At 43.9% G+C, this 27,934-nt stretch overlaps 1 protein-coding gene, 2 non-coding genes and 1 pseudogene across 3 annotated transcripts in view; 3 read left to right on the plus strand and 1 right to left on the minus strand.

Moving 5' to 3' along the window:
• Window positions 1-27,934, plus strand: part of suclg2 (succinate-CoA ligase GDP-forming subunit beta) — a 400,364-nt gene that overhangs the window by 87,770 nt on the left and 284,660 nt on the right. The window lies entirely within an intron of this gene.
• Window positions 8,160-8,352, plus strand: LOC144491927 (U2 spliceosomal RNA). The gene has a single exon (XR_013497514.1). It is a non-coding gene; the product is annotated as a U2 spliceosomal RNA (small nuclear RNA).
• Window positions 8,497-8,695, plus strand: LOC144491947 (U2 spliceosomal RNA). The gene has a single exon (XR_013497524.1). It is a non-coding gene; the product is annotated as a U2 spliceosomal RNA (small nuclear RNA).
• On the minus strand, window positions 16,282-16,400 carry LOC144491901 (5S ribosomal RNA; annotated as a pseudogene).

The raw sequence follows: 27,934 nt of genomic DNA on the forward strand, positions 1-27,934 counted from the left end.
TGAGGCTGTCCTCATGTGTGCAGAACTTGGCTATCAGTTTCTGCTCAGCGACTCTGCGCTGTCGTGTGTCGTGAAGGCTGGCTTGGAGAACGCTTACCCGAAGATCAGAGGCCGAATGCCCGTGACCGCTGAAGTGTTCCCCAACAGGAAGAGAACACTCTTGCCTGGTGACTGTCGAGCGGTGTTCATTCATCTGCTGTCGTAGCGTCTGCATGGTTTCCCCAATGTACCATGCCTTGGGACTTCCTTTCCTGCAGCGTATCAGGTAGACAACATTGGCCGAGTTTCAAGAGTATGTACCGTGTACCTGGTGGATGGTGTTCTCACGTGAGATGATGGCATCTGTGTCGTTGATCCGGCACATCTTGCAGAGGTTGCTGTGGCAGGGTTGTGTGGTGTCGTGGTCACTGTTCTCCTGAAGGCTGGGTAGTTTGCTGCGGACAATGGTCTGTTTGAGGTTGTGCGGTTGTTTGAAGGCAAGAAGTGGGGGTGTGGGGATGGCCTTGGCGAGATGTTCGTCTTCATCAATGACATGTTGAAGGCTCCGGAGGAGATGCCGTAGCTTCTCCGCTCCGGGGAAGTACTGGACCACGAAGGGTACTCTGTCCACCATGTCCCGTGTTTGTCTTCTGAGGAGGTTGGCGCGGTTTTTCGCTGTGGCGCGTCGGAACTGTTGGTCGATGAGTCGAGCGCTATATCCTGTTCTTATGAGGGCATCTTTCAGCGTCTGGAGGTGCCTGTTGCGATCCTCCTCATCCGAGCAGATCCTGTGTATGCGGAGGGCTTGTCCGTAGGGGATGGCTTCTTTAACGTGCTTAGGGTGGAAGCTGGAGAAGTGGAAACTTCGTGAGGTTATCCGTGGGCTTGCGATACAGTGAGGTGCTGAGGTGACCGTCCTTAATGGAGATGCGTGTGTCCAAGAATGCAACCGATTCCAGAGAGTAGTCCATGGTGAGTCTGATGGTGGGATGGAACTTGTTGATGATGTCATATAGTTGTTTCAGTGATTGTTCACCATGAGTCCAAAGGAAGAAAATGTCATCGATGTATCTAGTGTATAGCATCGGTTGAAGGTCCCGTGCGGTGAAGAAGTCTTGTTCAAACCTGTGGATGAAGATGTTGGCATATTGAGGTGTGAATTTGGTCCCCATGGCTGTTCCGTGTGTCTGGATGAAGAACTGGCTGTTGAAGGTGAAGATATTGTGGTCCAGGATGAAGCGGATGAGATGTAAAATTGCATCTGGAGACTGGCAGTTGTCGGCGTTGAGTACTGAGGCAGTTGCAGCAATGCCATCATCGTGGGGGATGCTGGTGTAGAGTGCCGAGACATCCATTGTGACCAGGAGTGCTCCTGGTTCAACTGCTCCATGTGTGCTGAAGTCCGTAGTGTCGCGACAAAAGCTGGGGGTTCTTTGTATAATGGGTTTTAGGATGCCCTCGACATAGCCGGAGAGGTTCTCGCACAGGGTCCCATTGCCTGATACAATGGGACGGCCGGGTGTGTTTGCCTTGTGTATCTTCGGGAGGCAGTAGAGATCTCCAACGCGGGGAGTACGTGGGATGAGAGCACGGAGGGTGCTCTGTAGGTCCGGATCAAAGTCTTGATTAGTCTGTTGAGTTGACGGGTGTGTCCTTTGGTCAGATCTGTGGGTAACTGTCTATAGTGTTCCTCGCCGCAGCAAACTACCCAGCCTTCAGGAGAACAGTGACCATGACACCACACAACCCTGCCACAGCAACCTCTGCAAGACGTGCCGGATCATTGACATAGATGCCATCATTTCACGTGAGAATACCATCTACCAGGTACGCGGTACATACTCTTGCAACTCGGCCAACGTTGTCTACCTGATACGCTGCAGGAAAGGATGTCCCGAGGCATGGCACATTGGGGAAACCATGCAGACGCTACGACAGCGGTTGAATGAACACCGCTCGACAGTCACCAGGCAAGAGTGTTCTCTTCCTGTTGGGGAACACTTCAGCGGTCACGGGCATTCGGCCTCTGATCTTCGGGTAAGCGTTCTCCAAGCCGGCTTTCACGACACACGACAGCGCAGAGTCGCTGAGCAGAAACTGATAGCCAAGTTCCGCACACATGAGGACGGCCTCAACCGGGATCTTGGGTTCATGTCACACTATCTGTAACCCCCATGACTTGCCTGGGCTTGCAAAATCTCACTAACTGTCCTGTCTGGAGACAATACACATCTCTTTAACCTGTGCTTAACGCTCTCTCCACTCACATTGCACCTTTTAAGACTTGATTAGCTGTAAAGACTCGCATTCCAACCATTATTTTGTAAATTGAGTTTGTGTCTTTATATAGCCTGTTTGTGAACAGAACTCCCACTCACCTGACGAAGGAGCAGCGCTCCGAAAGCTAGTGGCTTTTGCTACCAAATAAACCTGTTGGACTTTAACCTGGTGTTGTGAGACTTCTTACTGTGCAAAATCATGAACATGATGACAGAAGCATAAATAAGCATTTCAGCAGTAGTGAGGATGAGGAAGTGTCCAAGGCAAGAAATATTGTGGGGATAGAAGTAAGTGGCTTTGGTGGATATGATGTGCAATTTGAACCTTGTATCTCCTTCAAACAGGTTGTCAAAAGTTTGCACCATTTGGTTCAATCTGTTTTAAGCTTATTTAGTAATGTCACAAGTAGGCTTACATTATTAACACCTGCAATGAAGTTACTGAGAATATCCCTTAATTGCCACATTCTGGCACCAATCCACCTAACCAGCACATCTTTCAGACTGTGGGAGGAAACCAGAGCACCAGAGAAAAATCGAGTGTTTGGGAGCATTTTCTTAATCTTTTCAGTGCAAGTATATTTTTAAGTTGCTATGTCTTAATAGAACTCTCACCATTGTTACGATTGGAACATATTTCCTGATCCTAGCAGAAGTTTACTCAAAAAATTGAGATGGGACTTCAAAAACCCATTAAGTCTCATCTCAGTGAAATTCATTTCTTCCTTATTTCTGAAACCTTTGAGTGACTTGTTATATTTTCTGAATTGGTTTCCGTAGTCCAGTACCAGTTTTATTTGAATCAAGCACTACCTTTGTAGATTTTATTAATTTAGAATTTACACTGAAGAACAAGAGCTGTTTGGAACATTGAGTGCAGGTGAGCTATTGTGACTTTTTGTAAACTCGTCATTGCTAAATGTAAAATCCTCACGAGATAAAAATGGCCTGGGGAGTGACAAAGATCAGATAGCAATCATCAACTTGGCAGATGCAAAACCCTCCTGTGGCTGGGCTCCTTTTAAAGAGCTACCTGGGGATCTGCAGATCTGTGTTCATGTGAACAGAATAAACTCTTTACTGTACTTCATGCAGAGTAACTAAACTGAGTAGTGTCTATGTTGGTTTTGCCCAGCAGGTTCCTCTACTAGCTTTAGAAATGTCATCAGTTCGGGTTGCTTTTAGAAGCTTCTTGGTGCACGTCATTTCCCTTGCTGGACAACAATTTCTTACTTTATTTTTAGTTTCAGGTGTATAAGAAAGAATATTGATTAATATTAACATGTTGTGTGCTCTTCTACTTTACTGATGGTTTAGCACTGTTTGTTGTACTGATACAGTTTGAGTAACTATGTTAGGCTAGAAATTACTGGCTGGAATTCTCCAGCTGTTCGCATCAGTGGGATCTTCTCGTCCTGTTGGTGGCACACCTCCGCCAGGGGTTTCCCAGTGGTGTGGGGTGGAATCAATGGGAAATCCCATTTTCAGCGGCGGGGCCAGAAGATCCCACCATTGGCGAGCAGCACGCCACCTCCCATCGCTGAGAAAAATGGTACAAGAAGGCCTGAGAATCCCGCCCTTTGTTGATATTTCGGCAAACAATCATTTAATGTGTTTGAATAACATTATTTATCCTCTCTCCTGTTTTAAATAAAGTCATTTACCAGCTTCTGTTAACTTCTATTGTACTATTGGTTGGTCTGCCACATCCCACTTTCCATAATTCTGCTGCCCATGTCCTAACTTACCCATCCATTGTTCCTCCACCACACTTGAACTTGCTGACCAGCATTAACTCCTGGTTTAGCAATACCTTGATTTAAAAGCTCTCATATTTGTCTACCAATCCTTCCATGGTCTCGTCCTTATCACACTCACTCTTTCAACCTATAATGTTCAGATATCTCTCACTCCTCTAATTCTGGCTGCTTGAGCACTCCAATTTTAATTGCTCCATCCAACTGCAGCTCCATTGCTGGCTGTGTTTTCAGTTATCAAGAGCCTTAGCTCTCAATTCCCTCCCAAAATCTCCCTACCTATTGTTCCTCATATAAGATGCTCCTTAAAATCTACCCCTTTAATCAAACTTTTGTTGATCTGCCCCAATATCTCCGTGTGTAGCTTGGTGTTAATTTTACTTTATAACTCAGCTGTGAACTGCTTTGGGGCATTTTATCACATTAAGAGCATGATATAAATTTAAGTTAATATCTCTGCTTAAATGCTAGCCGAAGGGATATGGTACAAGTGCTTGTTGTCAAATACTCATTTTTGGGCTGTTATGTAATCTCAGGTGGTGGTTTTTCTTTAAAACAAGTTTAAAAGAAGCAGTGCACTGTTTTCATTGCTACAAAAACTTACTTTCTTAACAAAGGTACTTTTTTCAGCCAAGTTCTCCTGTCCTCATTGATTACAAATTATAAATTCTAGTTGTGTATAGTCCAAAACAATATTGATGAAAAGACCTTTGCTACTTCCTGCATTGTAATATTTCCTTTTTGAGGATGATGGTGGATAGCAGTGCCTAACACAAAAAAAATCCCTACTCATGAGTACAAACATTATGGGCTGGATTTTATGGCCCTGTCATGGACGGACGGGACTGGAAAATATGGCGGGCCATTCTAAAGTCCACTGGCTTTGGAAAGATCCGGCCAGTGGAAAATTCCACCCTCTACATATATTGCTATTCAGGAAATGGAGTACCTGCTGCAGTGCCTAATTTCTTTGGTCAATCATGAAGATAACACAAATGTAGGAAGAAGCAGGGTGACTTCATCTTTTTGTTTTGGAGTTCACACAATTGGAATCCGTAACATGGAAGTTGGAATCACTGAGAAGAGGAAATCGTGGTGAAGAAATATCTCCAAGTTGTGGATCAAATCTGTTTCGACTTGCCTCCTCTTAGCCAGCGTTTGTACAAACTAAAACAAAAATGGGAAATGGTTCTGTGACATATAATTCTGCCCATTGTCCCCATTCATTGAATTATCACAACAGTTCCTTGGAGTTGGGGAGATCAAGAAATAGTGGTATGCCACTTTTGCACAACCAGCAACTAGAAAATTAAGTAGCTGTCAGCTGTAGTGCAGCTCCTGGCTCGTATCAATGGGAAATTGCACCCAGTGGATATGTTGTAAGGATATATTACTATATAAAGTTGTCATGCTACATGATGGTCTTAAAACTACATTCCTTTTTATGTCCTTGTCCCTAAATCTATGGGTAAAGTTAAGAAATCATCAAAAGGGAATAGTTGCCAACTCTGTACCAATAATACTTGAGGTAACTACCTATTCTCAAGCATGTGGCAATTTTATTTTATTGAACCTGTTTGGTAATAAAGTACTTGCATCTACTTAGGCCAGCCTTATTTGTAGAATAAATGCTTTATCGAGATTTGTCAGCTTGTAATTAAATGAGTTGAATACCCAGATAGTATTCCAGTTAGTATTACAAATTTGAAGCAGGGCAATTAATTGTTTGCACACCGCAAGCACAGAGGTATTAACAATGAATGTCTTATTTGTCTGGTGCAAACCTGACTTCTGAAATTATACTTGTGCTGATATGCAGAAAACTTTCTCCACCTACTCTTTTGCCAAGAAAAAAGCAATTTTGGAGGTGAGGAAGAGAAAGGAATTGGGAAGCGCCCAAATAACTAATAGTCTAGTCAGTAAGATACACTAATTCATCATCTTTTAATGTTTTTAATATGGAACGAGCCGAGCCAGTTGCTTTAGCTGCATTATTCGAAAATCAGCAATGAAAATGTAATCATTTCTGTAATGTAGACAGGTTAAAATCACAGAACTAAATAAGAGAATGAGAAAGTATTTGAGGTTTAAGCCTAATTTAAACTTTTATTGCATTTTCTTAAAATGTTGGAAGAAAAGACTTTCCTCTCAAAAAACTAATCAGTGCCTTAGTTTGTAACCACACTTGTTGCCGCCTTTCAGGTTAGAAGATCCCAGGCTTAGACCTCGATATATGTTGCATTAGCTGGTAGGAAGCAGTCACTGTGCTATAGGTGACACTGGACTAGGGAGAAAAATATATTAGCCAGCATACACCAGTTTGATCTCCCTTAATTAACTGCTGTCCGGTGGCAATTTTAGCCCAGAAAGCCAGGTGGTGAAGAATAGAACTCAAGCCAAACTTTAAGCAGGTTTATAAGCAGTTATTTACAAAAGTATATGATAGGAACATGCATCTCCTTGCTTGACAACCACAATGTTCTATTTTTGAGGGGCACAAGTGAATTAATGTCCTTATCCCATTAAATACGGTTATTATATAATTCATACCCTTTTTGAAGAGTTTACATGTTCAACCAAAGTTTCAAAAATTAGATGAAAGACTTCCATACACTATACAAAATGTTTCATTGCAAGACGCCCCTCTTCTAGGACCCCTGGCAGTTTCTTTGTTTTACAAAAAATGCATTCTTGACAGTTGATGACTTGCATCACATATTTTATCTTAGATGTTGTTTCTCTCCAGCATTTATTTCAGGCCAGAAGGTTCAGTCCATAGCCTTCCCTTACACTCTTCATAGAAGATTCTTTGTTCCACAAATAACAATTAACCTTCATAATATTCAATGGGCATCTTCAGTATGGCCATGGTAACAGAAATTGTATTCAAAATATTTTGATGAATAGATTTTAATATTCATTGCCTTTACAAGACAGCCAAATTACTTTGGCAACCCTTTTTACTTAGTTTTTCAAAGGAATAGACAACATTTTCACATTCTCATCCATCAGAAATATGGATGAAAATCAGCTGCATTAAAATACCCATCAAGAAGATTAGCATGGAAAACATAGCTAAAATAACTAACTTCATTCAGTTAAGTCACCTGTGGATGGGAACTCTAGCTTGCTTGTATCCAATTTTAAAAAAAAATGTTTTATTTTCCTTTGAAACATTCGGGTGTTTGGTTATGGCTCTGAACTCCAATGCAAGAAAACTGGCCGAGTCTAAGTGCGCAACCATTTAAACTAACAAGCTAAGCTTTGCAATTGCTCTGTCCCTTTAAATGTAACAAGGTCAGAAGGAAGCTACAGCCTCAACTTCCACTTTTCTGTCTGCTAAGGCCATAGCTTGAATAGATTACACAACAAAGTAAAGATGATAACAGTTATGTAACAGAACTAGAAACAGAATTCCTTATGACCATGTTACATTTAAAGATGTCCCTCCTGCAGTAGTGTAAGCTGCTTCTCTGGAACATTATAACTTTTGATGTGAGATTTACGCCTGGATGAACTATTAGTACTTGCACTGCACTTTCTTTCTCTCTGCTCTTTCACCACATTCTGTTGGTCAATGAAACTCACTTCTTGGCTGTCATCCTGAAAATTGAACCAGCATTTAAGCTTGTCCGTTTCTTTCCCTGAATGTCCCACAATTGTCACATTGCTCCATTTACTATCACTCTCTAAGATATGTGTTATCCATCAGAGTCAACATGGGTTTATGAAGGGCAAATCATGTTTGACTAATTTGCTAGAGTTCTTCGAGGATGTAACAAGCAAAGTGGTTAATGGGGATCCTGTAGATGTAGTATATCTGGACTTCCGGAAGGCATTTGATAAGGTGCAGCACAAAAGGTTAATTCAAAAGGTGAGATCAATGGGATGATGAGTAATTTATTCGCTTGGATAGGTGACTGGCTGATGGAAAGAAGGCAGAGAGTCGGGATAAATGTTTTTTTTTTCTGAATGGCAAGAAGTAACTAGTGGGGTGCCACAGGGTTCGGTCTTTGGGCCCCAGCTATTTACAGCCTGCATTAATGATCTTGATGTGGAGATGCCGGCGTTGGACTGGGGTGAACACAGTAAGAAGTCTCACAACAGGTTAAAGTCCAACAGGTTTATTTGGTAGCAAATACCATAAGCTTCTCGGCCTTTTGGCTAAGATCAAGTGTAGTATGGTTGGCAGCCCAAGGTCAGCCGCACTTGGTTGAGGTCATTAGGTTACACTGAAGCTTCATATGTTTCATATGAAGCAATTTTTTAAAGCGGCATCTCGGCCTTTTGGCTGAGATGCAGGTGAGCTCGAGTCTTGGAGGAGGAGCCTCCCCCTTCTCCAATCAGCTTGGCTCATGTAGATCGGGCCCAAGACAGGAGCGGAGACCCTGTCTTGTCAGCTTGGATCGGAAATGTCTCAACTTGTTGAGACTCTGAATTGGACTTGATTTGATTGAATTGGAAAAGTATTTTTTTAAAAGTCGGCTTCTCGGCCTTTTGGCTAAGATCAAGTGTATTATCGACATGCTGTGCTTGGTTGAAGTCATTAGGTTAAATTTTAGCTTCATTTGAAGCAATTTTTAAAAGCAGCATCTCGACCTTTTGACTAAGATGCAAATGAGATCAAGCCTTGGAGGAGGAGCTATCTCTACTCCAATCAGCTTGGATCATGTAGATCAAGCCCCAAGACAGGAGGTGAGAGCCCTGTCTTGTCAGCTTGGATGGGGAATATCTCACTTGTTGAAACTCTGAATTGGACTTGATTTGATTGAATTGGAATAAAAACAAAAAAAAAAAGTCGGCCTTCTTGGCCTTTTGGCTAAGATCAAGTGTATGATCAAAGCCAAGAGCTCAAATTTCGCAAAGAGCTATCGAATTTCGATGGGGATTGTGGATTGAAGAAGCAGATGGCAGACGACCGGCAGACAACACTTGAGCCCTGCTGCTACTGGTGGATCTTTATGCTAGTTTCAAGCCTCTGGCTTGGACCTAACGCCGGTACAGTTGGACTCAGTGTTTTCGAGCTATGGCTGCAAATGCTCCGAGAGCTACAGGCCAAGGGCTGCCCAACACCATCTGGGTGAAGCCTTTAGGAGGAGGCTTCCCTGTGGGCCGCGATTACCTCGTGAAGAAGGTATTGTTCGAGTGCTGCAGATTCCAAGCAGCAGACTTCTACGGTGTGGCTGAGTGGAGCAAGCAGCCGTACGTGGATGTCAGCTTCAGAAGCCTGTCAGGATGCGTCAAGTTCCTGACCGCGTTGAAGGAGAAAGGCAAAGAGGGGCCCCTCTCTATCCTGATGGCGGAGCCCCTGTTCACCATGCCGTCCCAGCAGAACTGGGTTATCACGTTCCAAATGTATAACCCCTACGTCCCTGCGGCTGACGTGCTGATGTTCCTCTCCAGGTACGTGGAGTTGAAGGGAGAGAGTGTGGACGTCATGGACCATTTCGGAATCTGGACCTGTAAAAGGCAGGTGAGAGTCACCCTGAAGACAGACCCCAAGGGAAGCCTTCTGCACCCGCCTCCAATTTTGTCATTGGAGGGAATGGAGTCTTCCTGTACTACACGGGACAGCCACTAGTGTGCCGCATCTGCGGCAAAACCGGCCATTTTTCTGCAAGCTGCAGCACCACCTTCTGCAGAAACTGCAAGGATAGCAAATGTTGCAACCTGTGCAGGGAGGCTGGCCACGTCTACAAAGTCTGCCCCAAGCGAAAGGTGACCCATGCCCAGATCACCGGAAGCGGAGCAAGGAAGGCAAGTACTCCCGCCGCCTCAGAGTACAAGAAGTCCAGCGCAAAAGAAGCTGGCACGGAGAAAGTTTCTGAAGCAAAGGTGGATTCCTCAGTGCAGCAGGATGACACATCCACACCACCACCAGCAGAGGGCGCAGAGGCCATGGAGCGGAGATCCCGAGGGCTCCAGGCAGGACGTAACGTCAAAGAAAAACACCCGGAAAAGGAAGTCCCTCGCAGCTAGAGCCTCCAGTGGCGATGCCTCCTCAGATGAGGAAAAGAAAGTTGGCAGCCGACAGAACATCAAATGGTTCAACATAAAAGCGGCACGGGAACCACAGCAGGCTCGGACCACCGACATCGAAGCAGCCGGGGACCATCCAGCCGACGGATGCAGCAGTGCGGCCGAGGCTACCCTGACCCCGGAAAACAGAAACAAGGACACCGACAACGTCCAAGACGGAGACCGGCTTGCAACCCCGGCACCAACCGAGGGCTACAAAACACTGACGATGTCACCCAGTCGTGATCGGGGACCTGAGGCAGGGTCGGACTGCTACCTCAGCCCTGCAGCCCTGCAGAACTTTGTCAGTGCCACAGGTATGCAGCACCTGGAGCATGCTGACTGAAAGACCTGTAAGAACTGTCAAATCTTTTAAATTTTAAAATGTCTTTAAAGTTTGCTTCTATAAATGTACGCAGCATTAAAGACGGTTTGAGATGTGCGGCCAGCTTATCCTACCTGGCCACGGTCAAGGCCGACCTGCTGTTCCTGCAGGAGTGTGGAATACCACACCTCAGCAGCTACAGGCGTTGGTCGAGTGTGTGGTCCCACGGACTGTCCATCTGGTCAGGTGGGAACGACTGCTGTTCCTCCGGCCTAGGCATTCTGCTGCAAGGAAGCAACTTCACCGTCTCCGAAGTTAAGGAGGTGTTGGGAGGACGCCTCCTCGTAGCAGATGTCACCTACAAGAACTGCCCTCTCAGGCTGATTAATGTGTATGCCCCCTGCCGTCAAGAACGAGCGGCACTTTTTGAACAGCTGCCACTGCTGCTCACCACGTCCAGGCCAATCATTCTGGGTGGGGATTTTAACTGCATTATAGACAAGGCCGGCCGATCCAGCAGGGCTGAAAACAAACTGGACGCCATGTCCAGAGCCCTGTTGGACATAGTCAAAGATGCCAAGCCGCACGACGTCTTCAGCAACCCAGCAGACAGAGGGCAGCGTAGATACACGTGGTCGCGGCCAGACGGGTCTGTCCGCTCCAGGATCGACTTCATGTTTGTATCCCGCGCGCTCACGGTCAGGTCCACCGACGTCAAGCCGGTGTTCTTTTCTGACCACTGCCTCCTGCTGGCCGACTGTCAGCTGGAGGAAAACCAGAAAGTGGGCAGGGGGTCCTGGAAGCTAAATGTAGAACTGTTGACCCTAGAGAACCTTGAGGAACGCAAAAGGGTTTACCACGGTTGGAGAACCGTGAAACCCTTCTTTGAGTCTCCACCGCTCTGGTGGGAAACCATCAAGGGCAACATCAAGAGGTTCTTCATCCGCAAAGGGGTTCAGAAGGCCAGGGAGAGACGGGGAAATGTCCCGACTCCAGAAAAGCATGCAGGAGCTACTCCAACTGCAGTCGATGGGGGTTGATGTCAAGGAAGATCTCCGGGAGGTGAAGAGCCAGCAAGCCTCGCTCTTTGCCTCGGAGGCCTCCAAGGTTATCTTCCGGTCCAGGGTCCGCTCCGTGGAGCAGGACGAAACGTGCTCGCGTTTCTTCTTCCAGAAGGTGCACAGAGAAACCTCTGTGATCAGCAGCCTGACGGAAGAAGATGGCTCTGTAAGGTCATCGCAGTCTGACATTGTGAGGATCTGCAAATCCTTCTATGCCGGACTGTATGACCTGAAGCCAACAGACAGCATGGCCTCCCGGTCTTTCCTGTCGTCTATCACGTGGGCCTTAGACGACGGCGAGCGGGAGAGCCTGGACAGACTGGTATCTCTGGATGAGCTGACAAAGGCCGTCGAGTCCTTTCAGAAGGGTAAAACTCCCGGAAGCAACGGCTTACCGGCTGAGTTTTACTTGGCGTTGTGGGATTTGGTGGGCCCGGACCTCCTGGAAGTATACGAGAGTATGCTTCTGGAAGGCAGCATGTCAGAATCCATGAGGAAAGGCATCATCACCCTCATCTACAAGCAGAAGGGGAAAGGGAAGAAATTAGAAATTGGCGACCCATTTCACTCTTGAACGTGGACTATACAATTCTGGCCAAGGTCATCGCCAACCGGGTCAAGTCTGCTCTGGGGTCAGTGATCCATCTTGATCAAACCTGTGCTGTACCCGGCAGGAAAATCTCTGATAACCTCACGCTACTCAGGGATACGATCGCCTACGTGCAGGACAGGCAGGTGGATACCTGCCTCATCAGCCTAGACCAGGAGAAGGCGTTTCTCAGAATATTGCACAGCTACATGATGGATGTGCGCTCCAAAATGGGCTTTGGGGAGGGAGTCCGCAATTGGATCCAACTGCTCTGCACCGACATCAGTAGCGCAGTTTCAATCAATGGGTGGGAATCAGATAGGTTTCAGATCAGGTCTGGAGTCGGGCAGGGCTGCCCTCTCTCCTCCGTCCTTTTTGTGTGTTGCATTGAACCCTTTGCCGAGGCCCTCAGAAGCGACCCAGGCATCAAAGGGGTTACAATCCCAGGCAGCGGAGGCATGCAGGTCAAAGCGTCCCTGTACATGGATGACGTGGCTGTCTTCTGCTCGGACTCCTCGTCTGTTCGCAGGCTCCTCCAAGTCTGTGAGCAGTTAGAGCTGGCCTCGGGAGCCAAAGTCAACCGGGGCAAGAGCGAGGCCATGTTCTTTGGGATCTGGGCTGACAGATCCTTTGTCCCCTTCACCATCAGGGCAGACTACCTTAAGTTGCTGGGGATATGGTTTGGAGCGACAGGGGCATGTGCCAAAAACTGGGAAGAGCGCATCGCCAAAGCCAGGCAAAAATTGGGCTTGTGGGAGCAATTCTCCCCCTCTATCACTGGAAAAAACCTGGTCATCCAGTGTGAGGTACTGTCCGTGTTGTTGTACGTGGCGCAGGTCCGGCCTGTCCCCAAATCCTGCGCAGCAGCAGTGACCCAGGCCATCCAACAATGGATTTATGTCACATTATCAGTAACCCCCACAGCTTGCCTCCTGGACTTGCAGGCTGTCCTGTCTGGAGACAATACACATCTCTTTAACCTGTGCTTAATGCTCCCTCCACCCACATTGTCTGTATCTTTAAGACCTGGCTGGCTGTAGGGATTCGCATTCTAATCAGTATTCTGTAACTTGATTTTGTGTCTCTGTGCACTGTTTGAGAGCACATTTCCACTCCATCTGACGAAGGAGCAGCGCTCCGGAAGCTTATGGTGTTTGCTACCAAATAAACCTGTTGGACTTTAACCTGGTGTTGTGAGACTTCTTACTGTGTTCACCCCAATCCAACGCCGGCATCTCCACATAAAGGCAGTAATGCAGTTAGGGCAGTGGTATGCTCCTTCTGCCAAATGTGGGAAATTAGGGACAAATCTAGTCTCCCTGACAACTTTGTCTGCAGGAAGTGTGGCCAGCTGCAGCTCCTCACAGACCACATTGTTCGGTTGGAGCAGAGATGGACACAATGCGGAGGATACAGGGGACAGAGAGTGTGATAGACACTAGTTACAGGGAGGTTGTCACACCACAGGTTCAGTCAGTTAGATGGGTGACTGCGAGGAGAGGCAGGCAGGTAGTGCAGGAGTCTCCTGTGGCTATTCCCCTTTCAAACAGTTATACCATTTTGATACTGTTGAGAGGGATAGCCTGTCAGGGGAAGAGACCAGCAGCAGCCAGACCTGTAGCACCACACCTGGTTCTGATGTAGAACAGGGTTGGGTAAAGAGCAAGCGAGCAGTAGTCATAGGAGACTCGCTAGTTAGAGGCACAGACAGGTGTTTCTGTGGCCGCGATCGATACTCCAGGATGGTGTGTTGCCTCCCTGGTGCCAGGGTCAAGGACCTCCGTCTCTGAGCGGTTATAGGACATTCTTAAGGGGGAGGGTGAGCAGCCAGAAGTCATTGTACATATTGGTACCAATGACATAGGTAGGAAAAGGGATGAGGTTCTGAAGTGAGAATATAGAGAGTTAGGCAGAAGGCTAAAGTGCAGGACTTCAAAGGTAGTAGTTTCTGGACTACTACCAGTGCTATGTGCTAGTGAGAATAGGAATAGGAAGATTAGGCAGATGAATGCGTGGCTTGAGAGCTGGTGCAGGGGGCAGGGATTTAGATTTTTGGATCATTGGGATCGCTTCTGGGGAAGGGCTGACCTGTTCAAGAGGGACGGGTTACACCTGAACTGGAAGGGGATTAATATCCTGGCGGGAAGATTTGCTGGAGCCACTCGGGAGGGTTTAAACTAGTTTGGCAGGGGGGTGGGATCCAAAGCCTAGGGAGACAGAAGAGAAGGTTGAGGACAGCACAGAAGTTAAAAAGAGCACATTGAATAATAAAGGCAGTGTCAGTAACTGCAAGTGAGCAGTAGTCATAGATCTATGACAGATCAGGCAAAAGTAAGACAGAGAGCAAGGGAAGTCCAGATTAAACTGCATTTATTTCAATGCAAGAGGCCTGATGGGCAAGACAGATGAACTCATGGCATGGATGGGTACATGGGACTGGGATATTATAGCAATTACTGTAACATGGCTAAGGAAAGGACAGGGCTGGCAGCTCAATGTTCCAGGGTACAGATGCTATAGGAAAGATAGAACAGGAGGTCAGAGAGGAGGGGGAGTTACACTTTTGATTAAGGAAAACATCACAGCAGTACTGAGAGGGGATATATCCAAGGGTTCACCTACTGAGTCTATATGGGTTGAACTGAGAAATGAGAAGAGGGCAATCACTTTGATGGGTTTGTACTATAGGCCCCCAAATAGTCGGTGGGAAATTGAGGAGCAAATATGTAAGGAGATTACAGATAGCTCCAGGAAAAATAGGGTGGTAAGGGTGGTAGGGGATTTTAACTTTCCCAACATTGACTGGGACAGCCATAGTATTAAAGGTTTGGATGGAGAGAAATTTGTTGAGTGTATTCAGGAGGAATTTCTCATTCAGTATGTGGCTGGCCCAACGAGAGAGGGGGCAAAACTTGATCAGCTCTTGGGAAATAAGGAAGGGCAGGTGACAGAAGTGTTAGTGAGAAATCACTTTGGGACCAGTGACCATAATTGCATTAGTTTTAAGGTAGCTATGGAGAACCATAGGTCCGGCCCAAAAGTGAAAATTCTAAATTGGGGCAAGGCCAATTTTGATGGTATCAGGCAGGAACTTTCAAAAGTTAATTGAGGGAGTCTGTTGGAAGGCAAAGGGACATCTGGTAAGTGGGAGGCTTTCAAAAGTGTGTTAACCAGGGTTCAGGGTAAGCATATTCCTCAGAGTGTAGGGAACCCTGGATGACTCGGGATATTGAGGCCCTGGTCAAGAAGAAGAAGGAGGCACATGACATGCATAGGCATCTGGGATCAAGTGGATCCCTTGAAGAGTATATAGAGTATAGGAGTAGAGTTGAGAGAGAAATCAGGAAGGCAAAAAGGGGACACAAGATTGTTTTGGCAGATAAGGCAAAGGAGAATCCAAAGAGCTTCTACAAATACATAAAGGGCAAAAGAGTAGCCAGGAAGAGAGTAGGACCTCTTAAGGGTCAACAAGGTCATCTATGTGCGGATGGGTGAGATCCTAAATGAATATTTCTCATCAGTATTCACTGTTGAGAAAAACATTGATGTTAGGGAACTTGGGGAAATAAATAGTGATGTCCTGAGGAGTGGACATATAACAGAGAAGGAGGTGCTGGATGTCTTAAAGCGCATCAAGGTAGATAAATCCCCAGCATCTTATGAAGTGTATCCCAGGACACTGTGGAAGGCTAGGGAGGAAATTACAGGTCCCCTAGTGGAGATATTTGTATCATCGATAGTCACAGGTGAGATGCCTGAAGATTGGAGGGTGGCAAATGTTGTGCCTTTGTTTAAAAAGGGCTGTAGAGAAAAGCCTGGGAGCTACAGGCCGGTGAGCCTCACATCTGTGATGGGTAAGTTGTTAGAAGGTAATTTGAGAGACAGGATCTGCAGGCATTTAGAGACACAAGGACTGATTAGGGACAGTCAGATCATAGAACATAGAAGATCATAGAATCTCTACAGTACAGAAGGAGGCCCTTCAGCCCATCGAGTCTGTACCAACCACGATCTCACCCAAGCCCTATTCCCGTAACCCCACACATTTACTCTGCTAATCCCCCTGACGCTAGGGTCAATTTAGCATGGCCAATCAACCTAACCCGCACATTTTTGGACTGTGGGAGGAAACCGGAGCACCTGGAGGAAACCCATGCAGACACGGGAAGAATGTGCAAACTACACACAGACAGTGACCCAAGACTGGAATTGAACCTGGGACCCTGGCGCTGTGAGGCAGCAGTGCTAGCCACTGTGCCACCGTGCTGCCCAGTTTCTACTGCATCTGGTATTCCCAGGCGGTCTCCCATCCAAGTACTAACCAGGCCTGAGTCTGCTTAGCTTCTGAGAACAGACAAGATCAGGTGTTTTCAGGCTAGTATGGCCGTAGGCATGGCTTTGTGAGTGGAAAATCATGTCTCTCAAATTTGATTGAGCTTTTTGAAGGGCTAATCAAGAGGGTAGATGAGGGAAGTGCAGTTGATGATGTCTACATGGACTTTAACAAGACCTTTGGCAAGGTACCACATGGTAGGTTGTTGCATCATGTTAAATCTCACGGGATCCAGGGTGAGGTAGCCAAATGAACACAAAATTGGCTTGATGACAGAATGTGGAGATGCCGGCATTGGTTTGGGGTAAACACAGTAAGAAGCCTCACAACACCAGGTTAAAGTCCAACAGGTTTATTTGGTAGCAAAAGCCACTAGCTTTTGCAGCACTGCTCCTTCATCAGATGAGTCACCTGATGAAGGAGCAGCGCTCCGAAAGCTAGTGGTTTTTGTTACCAAATAAACCTGTTGATGACAGAAGCCAGAGGGTGGTTGTAGAGGGTTGTTTTTCAAACTGGAGGTCTGTGACTGGTGGTGTGCCTCAGGGATTGGTGCTGGGTCCACTGCTATTTGTCATTTATATTAATGATTTGGGTGAAAATTTAATAGGCATGGTTAGTAAGTTTGCAGATGACACCAAGATTGGTGGCATAATGGACAGTGAAGAAGGTTATCTCGGATTGCAACGGGATCTTGATCAATTGGGCCAGTGGGCTGACGAATGGCAGATGGAGTTTAATTTAGATAAATGCAAGGTGATGCATTTTGGTTGATCAAAACAGGGCAGAACTTACTCAGTTAATGGAAGGGCGTTGGGGAGAGTTATAGAACAAAGAGATCGAGGGGTACAGGTTCATAGTTCCTTGAAAGTGGAGACACAGGTGGACAGAGTGGTGAAGAAGGCATTCGGCATGCCTGGTTTCATTGGTCAGAACATTGAATACAGGAGTTGGGACATCTTGTTCAAGTTGTACAAGACATTGGTAAGGCCACACTTGGAATACTGTGTACAGTTCTGGTGACCCTATTATAGAAATCATATTATTAAACTAGAAAGAGTGCAGAAAAGATTTCCTAGGATGCTACTGGGACTTGATGGTTTGAGTTATAAGGAGAGACTGGATAGACTGGGACTTTTTTCTCTGGAGCGTGGATGGCTTAGGCGTGACCTTATCGAGGTCTATAAAATAATGAGGGGCATAGATCAGCGAGATAGTCAGTATCTTTTCCCAAAAGTAGGGGAGTCTAAAACTAGAGGGCAAAGGTTTAAGGTGAGAGGGGAGAGATACAAAAGGGTCCAGAAGGGCAATTTTTCACACAGGGTGGTGAGTGTCTGGAACAAGTTGCTAGAGGTAGTCGTAGAGGCGGGTACCATTTTGTCTTGTAAGATGGGTATAGAGGGATATGGGCCAAACGTGGGCAATTGGACTAGCTTAGTGGTTTACAAAAAAGGGCGGCATGGACAAGTTGGGCCGAAGGGCCTATATCCATGCTGTAAACCTCTCGACAAGGCTCTATAGCCAAATTTGCAGAAGACACAAAAATAGGCGGACAGTAAGTTGCAATGAGGAAATAAGAACTGTACAAATGAATATAGATAGGTTAGGAGAGTGGGCCAAAATGTGACAGAAGGTGTTTAACGGGGATAAGTGTGAAGTCATGCATTTTGGTTGGAAAAATGGGAAGGCGACTTAGTATCTGAATGGGGAGAGACTTTGAGGTGCTCCGGTGCAGAGGGATCTCGGTGTCCTCGTTCATGAGTCAGAGAAAATTAGCATGCAGGTACAGCAGATAATAAAGAAAGCAAATGGAATATTGGCATTTATAGCTAAAGGAACAGAATATAAAGGTAAGGAAGTATTGTTGCAAATATAGAAGACATTGGTGAGGCTGCACCTGGAGTATTGTGCACAGTTGTGGTCCCCTTATTTGAGGAAAGACGTAGTGACATTGGAGGCAGTTCTGTGGAGGTTCACTAGATTCCAAAGATGAGGGGTTTGTCATATGAAGAGAGATTGAACAGGTTAGGCCTATCCTCTTAGGAATTTAGAAGAAAGAGGGGAAATCAAATTGAGGTATACAAGATGATAAAAGGTATGGATAAAGTATACGTGGAGCAGATGCTTCCTCTTGTGGGACATTCTAGGACGAGAGGTCATAGTCTTAGGATAAGGGTTAGCAAATTTAAAACAGAGTTGAGGAGAAACTACTTCTCCTGAAGGGTTGTGAATCTGTGGAATTCGTTATCCCAAAGTGCGGTGGATGCTGGGACAGTGAGCAAATTTAAGGAGGAGTTAGATTTTTAATTGGTAATGGGTTGAAGGGTTATGGGGAGAAGGCAGGAAAATGGGGATGAGAAGCATATCAGCCATGATCAAATTGCAGAGCGGACTCGATGGGCCAAATGGCCTAATTCTGTTCCTATATCTTATGAACTGATCCAAGTACCCACTCCGCACAATTAACCTGTGAATAAGATAGCTCTGTCATGTGTGTCGTGTTGATCATAGTGCAATTGATATATATATTTTATGTTGAAGGGGAATGTTTAAAAATTCAGCTTTATTCTACAGGCAGTTGGTATGTTTGGAAGGCATGCAGCTCAGATGCTGGGAGAGCAGGATAATTACTCATTTTAGCCATGTGGTGTTTAGTTAGGATAGAGTTAATGGATTTTTGTTTATAGATGGAGATTTTTGCTGTTTTTTTTATTATGTTGATTGAAAGGCTTATGAGTTATCTATCAAGTGCTGATGTGGTAATGGGAGGAGCTAGTAGCAGGGTTAAAAGAAACTGGGCAGTGGCAGTTTTAGTTGCAGTCGGCTAAAGTTAGATGCATGTGTAGGCTGAGAACACTCACTCTCCACAAAATCTCTGAAAGCTTCAAGACTGTTAACACAATTTATACATTTGGAATATTGTGTGCAGTTCTGGTCACCTCACTATAAGAAGGATGTGGAAGCGCTGGAAAGAGTGCAGAGGAGATTTACCAGAATGCTGCCTGGTTTGGAGGGTAGGTCTTATGAGTAAAGGTTGAGGGAGCTAGGGCTGTTCTCTCTGGAGCGGAGGAGGCTGAGGGGAGACTTAATAGAGGTTTATAAAATGATGAAGGGGATAGATAGAGTGAACGTTCAAAGACTATTTCCTCGGGTGGATGGAGCTATTACAAGGGGGCATAACTATAGGGTTCGTAGTGGGAGATATGGGAAGGATATCAGAGGTAGGTTCTTTACGCAGAGAGTGGTTGGGGTGTGGAATGGACTGCCTGCAGTGATAGTGGAGTCAGACACTTTAGGAACATTTAAGCGGTTATTGGATAGGCACATGGAGCACACCAGGATGATAGGGAGTGGGATAGCTTGATCTTGGTTTCAGATAAAGCTCGGCACAACATCGTGGGCTGAAGGGCCTGTTCTGTGCTGTACTGTTCTATGTTCTATATCTGGGTTTGCAAACTATTTATTTTAAAATGGTTTTGATTTATGCATGAAAGCCATATGCTCGAAAGTAAAGTTGCTTTCTTTCATTTTTGAATATTGCTCAACTGTCGATGGTTAAGTTGATTCATTTGTTAGTGTTATATTTAAACTGAGTTCAAGAAACTTTCTTTTTACTCTAAAAGATCCATACTTTGTTGGTGGAATAAATCTTGGAGTGAAATAACCTATCCTCACATTTATGCCAAAATAAATTGTTGGGGTCGAGTCTGGCATCCTGACATAACTTGGTGTTCTAATCCAGTACCCTAGCAGTCATGATCATTGATGTTATCACCATCCACATTGATTAATCATCTTATATTCATCAAGACCTACATCACAAGACATGAGCAATTGAAGTACAAGGTGAAATAAAAACAGAAAATCCCAGATAAACATAAGGTGGAGCAGAATAAAAGGTTGGGGATAGTTGGGAGCGAAGCAGAGATTGACAAATATGTCATGGACTCGAGATAAAGGGAGCATTAATGGTTGTATTAAAGACAATAGAAAGTGATGACAATGACATAAACATAAGATAGCAGAATATTAATAAAAGTAGTGCTCAGTGAAAGTAAAACTGAAGAACAAGTGACAGTTGGCCCTGTGGCTGTGTGTGTGCGCGGACGCCTGTTGCATTGGGACAAACAGAAAAGGGTGTCATGATGAGAAAGTTCACATCTAAATTTGTTGAACTCTATGTTCAGTCCAGAAAGCTGTAACATGCCTAATTGGAAGATGAGGTGTTTGTTGTTCCTCCAGTTTGTGTTGGGTGACAATGGAACATTGCAGCCGGCCAAGGACAGGCATGTAGGCATGGGAGCAAGATGGTGAATTGAAATGGCAAGTGACGGAAATGTCGGGGTCATGTTTGCAGATGGAGCGAAGGTGTTACGCAAAGTGGTCACCCAGTCTGCATATATTACCCTCATGTAAAGGAGACTGTATTGGGAGCAGCGAATAAAGTAGACCAAATTGGAGGTGCAAGTGAAATGCTGCTTCACAAGAATAGTACTTCAAGGTAGGAAGAGAAATGGCAGTGAATTAAACACTAAAATATAATCAAAGTACCGTGGATGCTGAAAATTTGAAATAAAAACAGTAATTTCTGGATAATCACAGCAGGTCTGGCAGCATCTGTGGAGCGAGAAACAAGAGTTGACGTTTCGAGTCTGTATGACTTCTTCAGAGCTGAAGAGGGGTAGAATAGTAATGGATTATACAGTTGAAAGGTGGGGGGTGGAGAAAGTGGAGCAGATAGGTTAGGAATAGGTAGGAGCTAAGGAGATATTGACAAAGATGTCATGGGCATAAGACAGAGGGAGCCTTGATGGTAACATTAAAGGTAAAACAAGGTGCTGATACTGACATAAAGGTAAGATAGCCGAATATGTTAATAGGAGAACAAAGGTCAGTGACCAGTGAAAGCAAAGCTAAAGAACAAGTGACAGATGGCCCTGTGGGGTGGGGAGAGGGTTGTGTTGAGACAAACAAAGAAAAGGGATCAGGACAGCATGGTGACATAGTAGTTAGCACTGCTGCCTCACAAAACCAGAGACCCAGGTTCGATTCCCAGCTTGGGTCACTGTCTGTGTGGAGTTTGCACATTCTCCCCGTGTCTGTATGGGTTTTCTCCAAGTGCTCCAGTTTCCCCTCACAGTCCAAAGATGTGCAGGTTAGGTGGATTGGCCATGGTAAATTGCCCCTTAGTGTCCAAAGATGTATAAATTAGATGGACTAGCCATGTTAAATGCAAGGGGTTATGAGAAAAGGGGGCGGGGGGCTGCACTTAATGCTCTTTCAGAGAGTCGGTGCATATGTTTTCCATCTGTATCTCTTCAAGAAAAGGGGTTGATAAAATATCCTGAATAGCAAATTTGTTCATTTTTGAGAATGCATCACAATGTAGACATGGCTGGATAGAACATTTTTTTTGGAATGTACAAAGTATAAATGAAACATCGTGGCTATTTTTCAGAAATCGAGTTTGAAAGCAGGAAACCTTTCCTGTGTTTTTTCAGAATAAGTTGACTGCATGTAAAGTGTTAAAGATCATTGAATTAAATTTGTAGGTGACCAAAATAGATGTTAGACTAAAGGATGACTATGATGTGTCACTCCTAGTTCCCACTTAAGTTTTCTGCATACCATATATGTAGTGTGCACTGGTTGAACATCTAGCCAAATTGAAATGTGAAACCATTTTGCACAAACTCACCATGTACTAGAAGTTACATTTTTGCATGCAAAATTGCAAGCACTGGTTGGTTTCTCATAGTGTATCTGTTGCAATTCCAAGATCCAGGGTTATGAAATTCCCTGTTACTTCACGAACAAGTGTTTGTTACTCTGTAATGAAAAAACTTTTTAAAAATTGATTATTTTCTCCCTGTCATTATCTTCATAACATCATAATTCTTAGTCTCCCTCATAGCATCATTCTGTAAGTAATTATTGCCATTTTGTTTACTGTGGTGCAATTGCCATTACCACGAGTGTATGTTTCAGGTAATTCTGAGGTTTTAAGATTTTAACGAGGTTCGACATGGCTGGATGTAAACAAGTTAATACGAGAATTGTATCGGGTCACCTGTAAAACAGTAAGACTTAAAAAAGACAACTCAATGCATAATTTTTTCAATGAATTTGAAAACAGTGCTCCCACACTCCAAAGATGTGCAGGTTAGGTTGATTGGCCGTGTTAAATTGACCGTAGTGTCAGGGGGATTAGCAGGGTAAATATGTGGGGTTATGGGAATAGGGCCTGGGTGGGATTGTGGTCGATGGGCTGAAAAGCTCCTCCTGTACTGTAGGGGATTCTATCTATTAAAGCACAGATTATCGAGAGTACTTCATGCTGAGATCTTTCTAGCTGTCATTCAAAATGATGGTTTTGCACCAAAGGGCTCCATCAATAGGTGTGGTTTTTGAATAATTTTGTGAAGGAGGGCTAAACGTTACATTGGAAAGAGGAGAGGGAGCAGTTTCCATCCAGATGTTTATTATGTTCTCGCACAATAAATGGAAGCTACCACAATATACAACAGATATATTTTTCAGTGACCTGTAAAATATCAAAAGGCCTGCAAATAGGATACCTAGAAAATACCGTGACCTTTGTACATAATACATAAAGACTAACCTATGCCAACCCTCAGGAAACAAGACTGTTATGTTCCAATTTGTAAAGATGACTTTTATTGACATATTGGACAGTAGATTTGTTCTCTAGGTGATTTCAGAGTTTAGGGATTTCAGCATCTGAAGCAGCAGTCGTATCCCAGTGGTTTGTTGACTGTAAGCTTTTTATAAAAGTAGGTTACTAGCTGTTTTCTAAATTGTATTTAATTATTAAACTAGCCAGGTGCAATTTCAGGTTTGCATTCTTGGGTATGTTATATATATTTGAAGAACTTTCTTTGAAAGTAAGAAACTGTTTGAGTTAAATGAGCAGATTTATTGCTCTGTCAGTCAACCTAATGGTAGTTGGAATAATGGCTGCATCATACCTGTTCATTGCACATGCTTGGGAATGGTCTGGGTGACAATGCACAGTTGTAGTCTACTGAACTCACTCACTTCATGAGGCAGAAATGAATAGCAGTGCAGCTATTTTATTTAATTGCAAAATGCTAATTTTAAATAGACGAACTCTGGTAGGCCGCTAGAAAAAGTAGCATTTCTTTTTGATTAGGAATGAGCTCAAAGCATTATTTGTAAGGATGAGTTTGAAGTCATGAAGAATAAGCTGAGAATTGTTACTGTGGTTAGTAAAGTTCTTAAATGAGGTTTGATGATTTCTATGAAAACTAGATAACTTGAGTATCTATTAAGCTGCACATACTCCTTGTTCTGTCATCTTTACACTGTATTATGTCAGCAATTAAAACGATAGTTATGTTGAGAATAAGAATGTATCCTGATAAAAATAAGGCAGTGTTTTCTGTAATGTGGGAGTCATCTTTTATTGCATGTAACAGTGTTTCCAGTACAGATACAGTAATTGAGATTATATTTTATTTCTCAGATCTTTATGCAGTTGGTCTTTTGGTTTTCAACCATGTATTTAGGCAGTAGGGTATTTTTGGAAAAACTTCTGTTACATTTCAAAATGGTAACTGATTATATTCAGTTTGCACTGACCAAATGGAAGCTTGGATAATTTGGCTAGGGTAGAGCTCCTTTCTTATTTCTATGTTTGTCCCTTTTGGGCGGCATGGTGGCACAGTGGTTAGCACTGCTGCCTCAGAGCACCAGAGACCCGAGTTCAATTCCGGTCTCGGGTGTCTGCGTGGAGTTTGCATGTTCTCCCGGTGTCTGCGTGGGTTTCCTCCACGTGTTACGGATTCCTCCCACAGTCCAAAGATGTGCAGGTTAGGTGGATTGGCATGGGTTCATGAAGGGCAGGTCATGTTTGACTAATTTGGTGGAATTCTTTGAGAACATTACATGTGCAGTGGACAATGGGGAATCTGTGGATGTGGTCTATCTGGATTTCCAGAAGGCATTTGACAAGGTGCCGCACCAAAGGCTGCTGCATAAGATAAAGGTGCACGGTGTTACGGGTAATGTATTAGCATGGATAGAGGATTGCTTAACTAACAGAAAGCAAAGAGCGGGGGTAAATGGCTGTTTTTTCTGGTTGGCGATCAGTGACTAGTGGTGTGCCTCAGGGATCAGTGTTGGGACCGCAATTGTTTACGATTTACATAGATGATTTGGAGTTGGGGACCAAGTGTAGTGTGTCAAAATTTGCAGATTACACTAAGATGGGTGGAAGAGCAAAGTGTGCAGAGGATGCTGAAAGTCTGCAAAGGGATATAGATAATCTAAGTGAGTGGGCGAGGGTCTGGCAGATGGAGTACAATGTTGGTAAATGTGAGGTCATCCATTTTGGTAGGAATAACAGCAAAATGGACTATTAATTGAATGGTAAAAAATTGCAGCATGCTGCTGTGCAGAGGGACCTGGGTGTCCTTGTGCAGGAATCTCAAGAAGTTGGTTTGTAGGTGCATCAGGTAATTAAGAAGGCAAATGGAATTTTGTCCTTCATTGCTAGAAGGATGGAGTTTAAAAACAGTGAGATTCTGTTGCAGCTGTATAAGGTGCTCGTGAGGCCACACCTGGAGTACTGTGTACAGTTTTGGTCTCCTTACTTGAGAAAGGATATACTGGCACTGGATGGGGTGCAGAGGAGATTCACTAGGTTGATTCCGGAGTTCAGAGAGTTGGCTAATGAGGAGAGACTGAGTAGACTGGGGCTATACTCTTTGGAATTCAGAAGAATGAGGGGAGATCTTATAGAAACATATAAGATTATAAAGGGCATAGATAAGATAGAAGCAGGGAAGTTGTTTCCACTGGCGGGTGAAACTAGAACTATGGGGCATAGCCTCAAAATAAGGGAAAGCAGATTTAGGACTGCGTTGAGGAGGAACTTCTTCACATAAAGGGTTGGGAATCTGGAATTCCCTGCCCAGTGAAGCAGTTGAGGCTACCTTGTTGAATGTTATTAAAGCAAGGGTAGATAGATTTTTGAACAGTAAAGGAATTAAGGGTTATGATGAGCGGGCGGGTAAGTGGAGCTGAGTCCACAAAAGATCAGCCTTGATCTCATTGAATGGCGGAGCAGGCTCGAGGGGTCAGATGGCCTACTCCTGCTCCTATTTCTTATGTTCTTATGTTTATGTTCTTATGAAAAGCTATATAACTAAATTGTTTTCTCCCACTGAGATATTTTCTTTACTGTTGGATGATAAGCCAATTATGTCACTTTCCTTGGGCTGAGAAAACTCACAAGGTCACCTCTTTGCGGTCTGGGTAAGATTTTAAATGTCAGCACGGTAAATCTAGTGTGCAGTGTGTTAATGCTGCCAAGATGGTATCTCAACCGATTCTATTGATTAACCATGTAGTACAGTGTAGCAGAAGTGTAGACAGAAGCAGACGATTTTAAAAAAGGACATTGATAGATTAAGTGAATGGGCAAAACTGTGGCAGATGAATTTCAATTCAGCTCGGTATGAGATTATCCACTTTGGGCCATTTTTTAAATGGTGGAAAGCTAGGAGCGTTGGAACTGCAAGAGATTTAGGGTTTCAAGGACACAAACCATTAAAATATAGTGGCCAGGTACAAAAAATAGTAAGAAAAATGTTAATGGAATGTTGGTCTTTACAACTTGATAGCTGTATTATAAAGAAAAGGATGTTTTGTTGCAGCTGACTTCATCACTAGACAAATCTGGACACTGCTTCTTAAATGCACATCTTGAATTTAGAAGGAGTACATTGCAGATTCACTTTCAAAATATACTAGGGCTTCAAGGGTTAGATTATGAAGAGGGATTGTATAAATCAGACTTGTATACAAAAATATAGAAGGCTACCGAGTGATCAAATTGAAGATTTTAGAATTTTGAAAGGAATTAATAGAAATTAATAAAGATTAAGAAAAACTTGTTTTGTTGGTGGGGTGAATGTTAGGACAAGGGAACATAAACATATGAGACCAATTTTAAGGTTATTAAACACATTTTTATACTAAGCACATAAAGAGATTTTAGAACAAGCAGCCAGAAACTTGGTCAAAGATTTAGGGGCATGTTAAGGGTGAGTTAGAGGAAATTTGGAGATGTTTAGAGAGGGACTTCCAGACCTTGGGGCCAAGGCAGCTGAAAGCATTGCTGATGTTAAAGTCAGGGAGCAGTAAGAGAAACCCTCTTGCTTCAGGTAGTTCTCTCTGTCTATGCCTGTTCAGGGAAGTTGGGCAATGGAGGAGAGGCGCTGGAGGTGGTCAACCATTTCAAAGGTTGCAAACAGGTCAAGAAGGATAAAAAGGGACTATTTATCACATTCGTGCGCACATAGGATGTCATTTGTGACTTCAAAGATATTCAAGTAACCTTTGACATCAAGGAACCCTGCAGCTAAATCAGTCATGGGAATGAAACAATCTAATACCCTAAAAGATACTGTATGCACATTAGATAATTGTGATAATAAATACAATAATGAACTGAACTTACCCAATTTCTTTATTCTGTTTCAAAAGATGTGCAATATTGTATACCCAACATATTTCTCCAAGTTTCAGAAACTAAGCATCAAGTTGGTCAACTGTTATAAATCCATTGAACTTGAACAGAGAAATCTGGTACAATAATGGTCTTTCATGCATGTTTTATATATTCAACCCAATATTTATAGGCACTAAATGTGCTAATGACATCTAGCGCCAGGACATGCACACTGCATTAATCATACAGCTTTTTTATATGGATGAACGTTTTGGATTCTTTCAGTTGGATCTAAATGTGCTATTGATTGTCTAGCATAGAGCAAGGTCAAAAATCGGCATTCAAGTTCATGAAAATCTAGATGGAAAAATCATCTTATTTAACAGCCTTTGTAGGTACATATTTGAATAATTTTTGTCTGGATAGCTGATGAATGATGGAGCACTGCATAATTTACGTTGGTAGAGTACGTTTTGTGGCAGAGGAATTAACAGCTACAAGTTCATGACTTTTTATTTCACGGAACGTTCATGGGGTTAGACATGAATGCTTTATTTAAATGGCATGTCCAATTCAGTTTGTCCTCAGTCACAGAGTTTTGTATAGTGCCATGCCAGATGTGCTATACTGATAGCATCAGCTTCTTTCTGCACTTGGAAAGGCATGGTTCACTTGATTCGCCCTTGGCCATAAAAATCAATACTATATAATGCTCGGAAAACAGCAACCCTGTACAAAATGGAAATCCAGTTTTTAAACCAAACTTTAGCAAATGGTTCGTATTGGCAACGAATTACAAGTACAGCAATCTGCTTATATTGGTTAATTTACATATCATTGAATGTCTCCAATATGGCATTCTTGTCTCTTCAGTTTGGCTGAATATGTCAGCAAATGCAGTGTTTGTAAGGATTAAACAGATCCTTAATATTCCTCATAATCATTTCAGTATTATTGCTGCTCCCGGTTCTGATAGCCCACAAAATTATGACTTGACCAGAAAAACCTGCTGAGTTCTTTGAATCTTAAAGTTTCAGTTTTTTGGTGCACAATATAATCTTAGCTCTCACTAGTGTTTGAATTTGAAGAGTGCAAGCT

Source organism: Mustelus asterias, chromosome 3 (assembly GCF_964213995.1).
Source record: "Mustelus asterias chromosome 3, sMusAst1.hap1.1, whole genome shotgun sequence".
Classification (NCBI taxonomy): domain Eukaryota; kingdom Metazoa; phylum Chordata; class Chondrichthyes; order Carcharhiniformes; family Triakidae; genus Mustelus; species Mustelus asterias.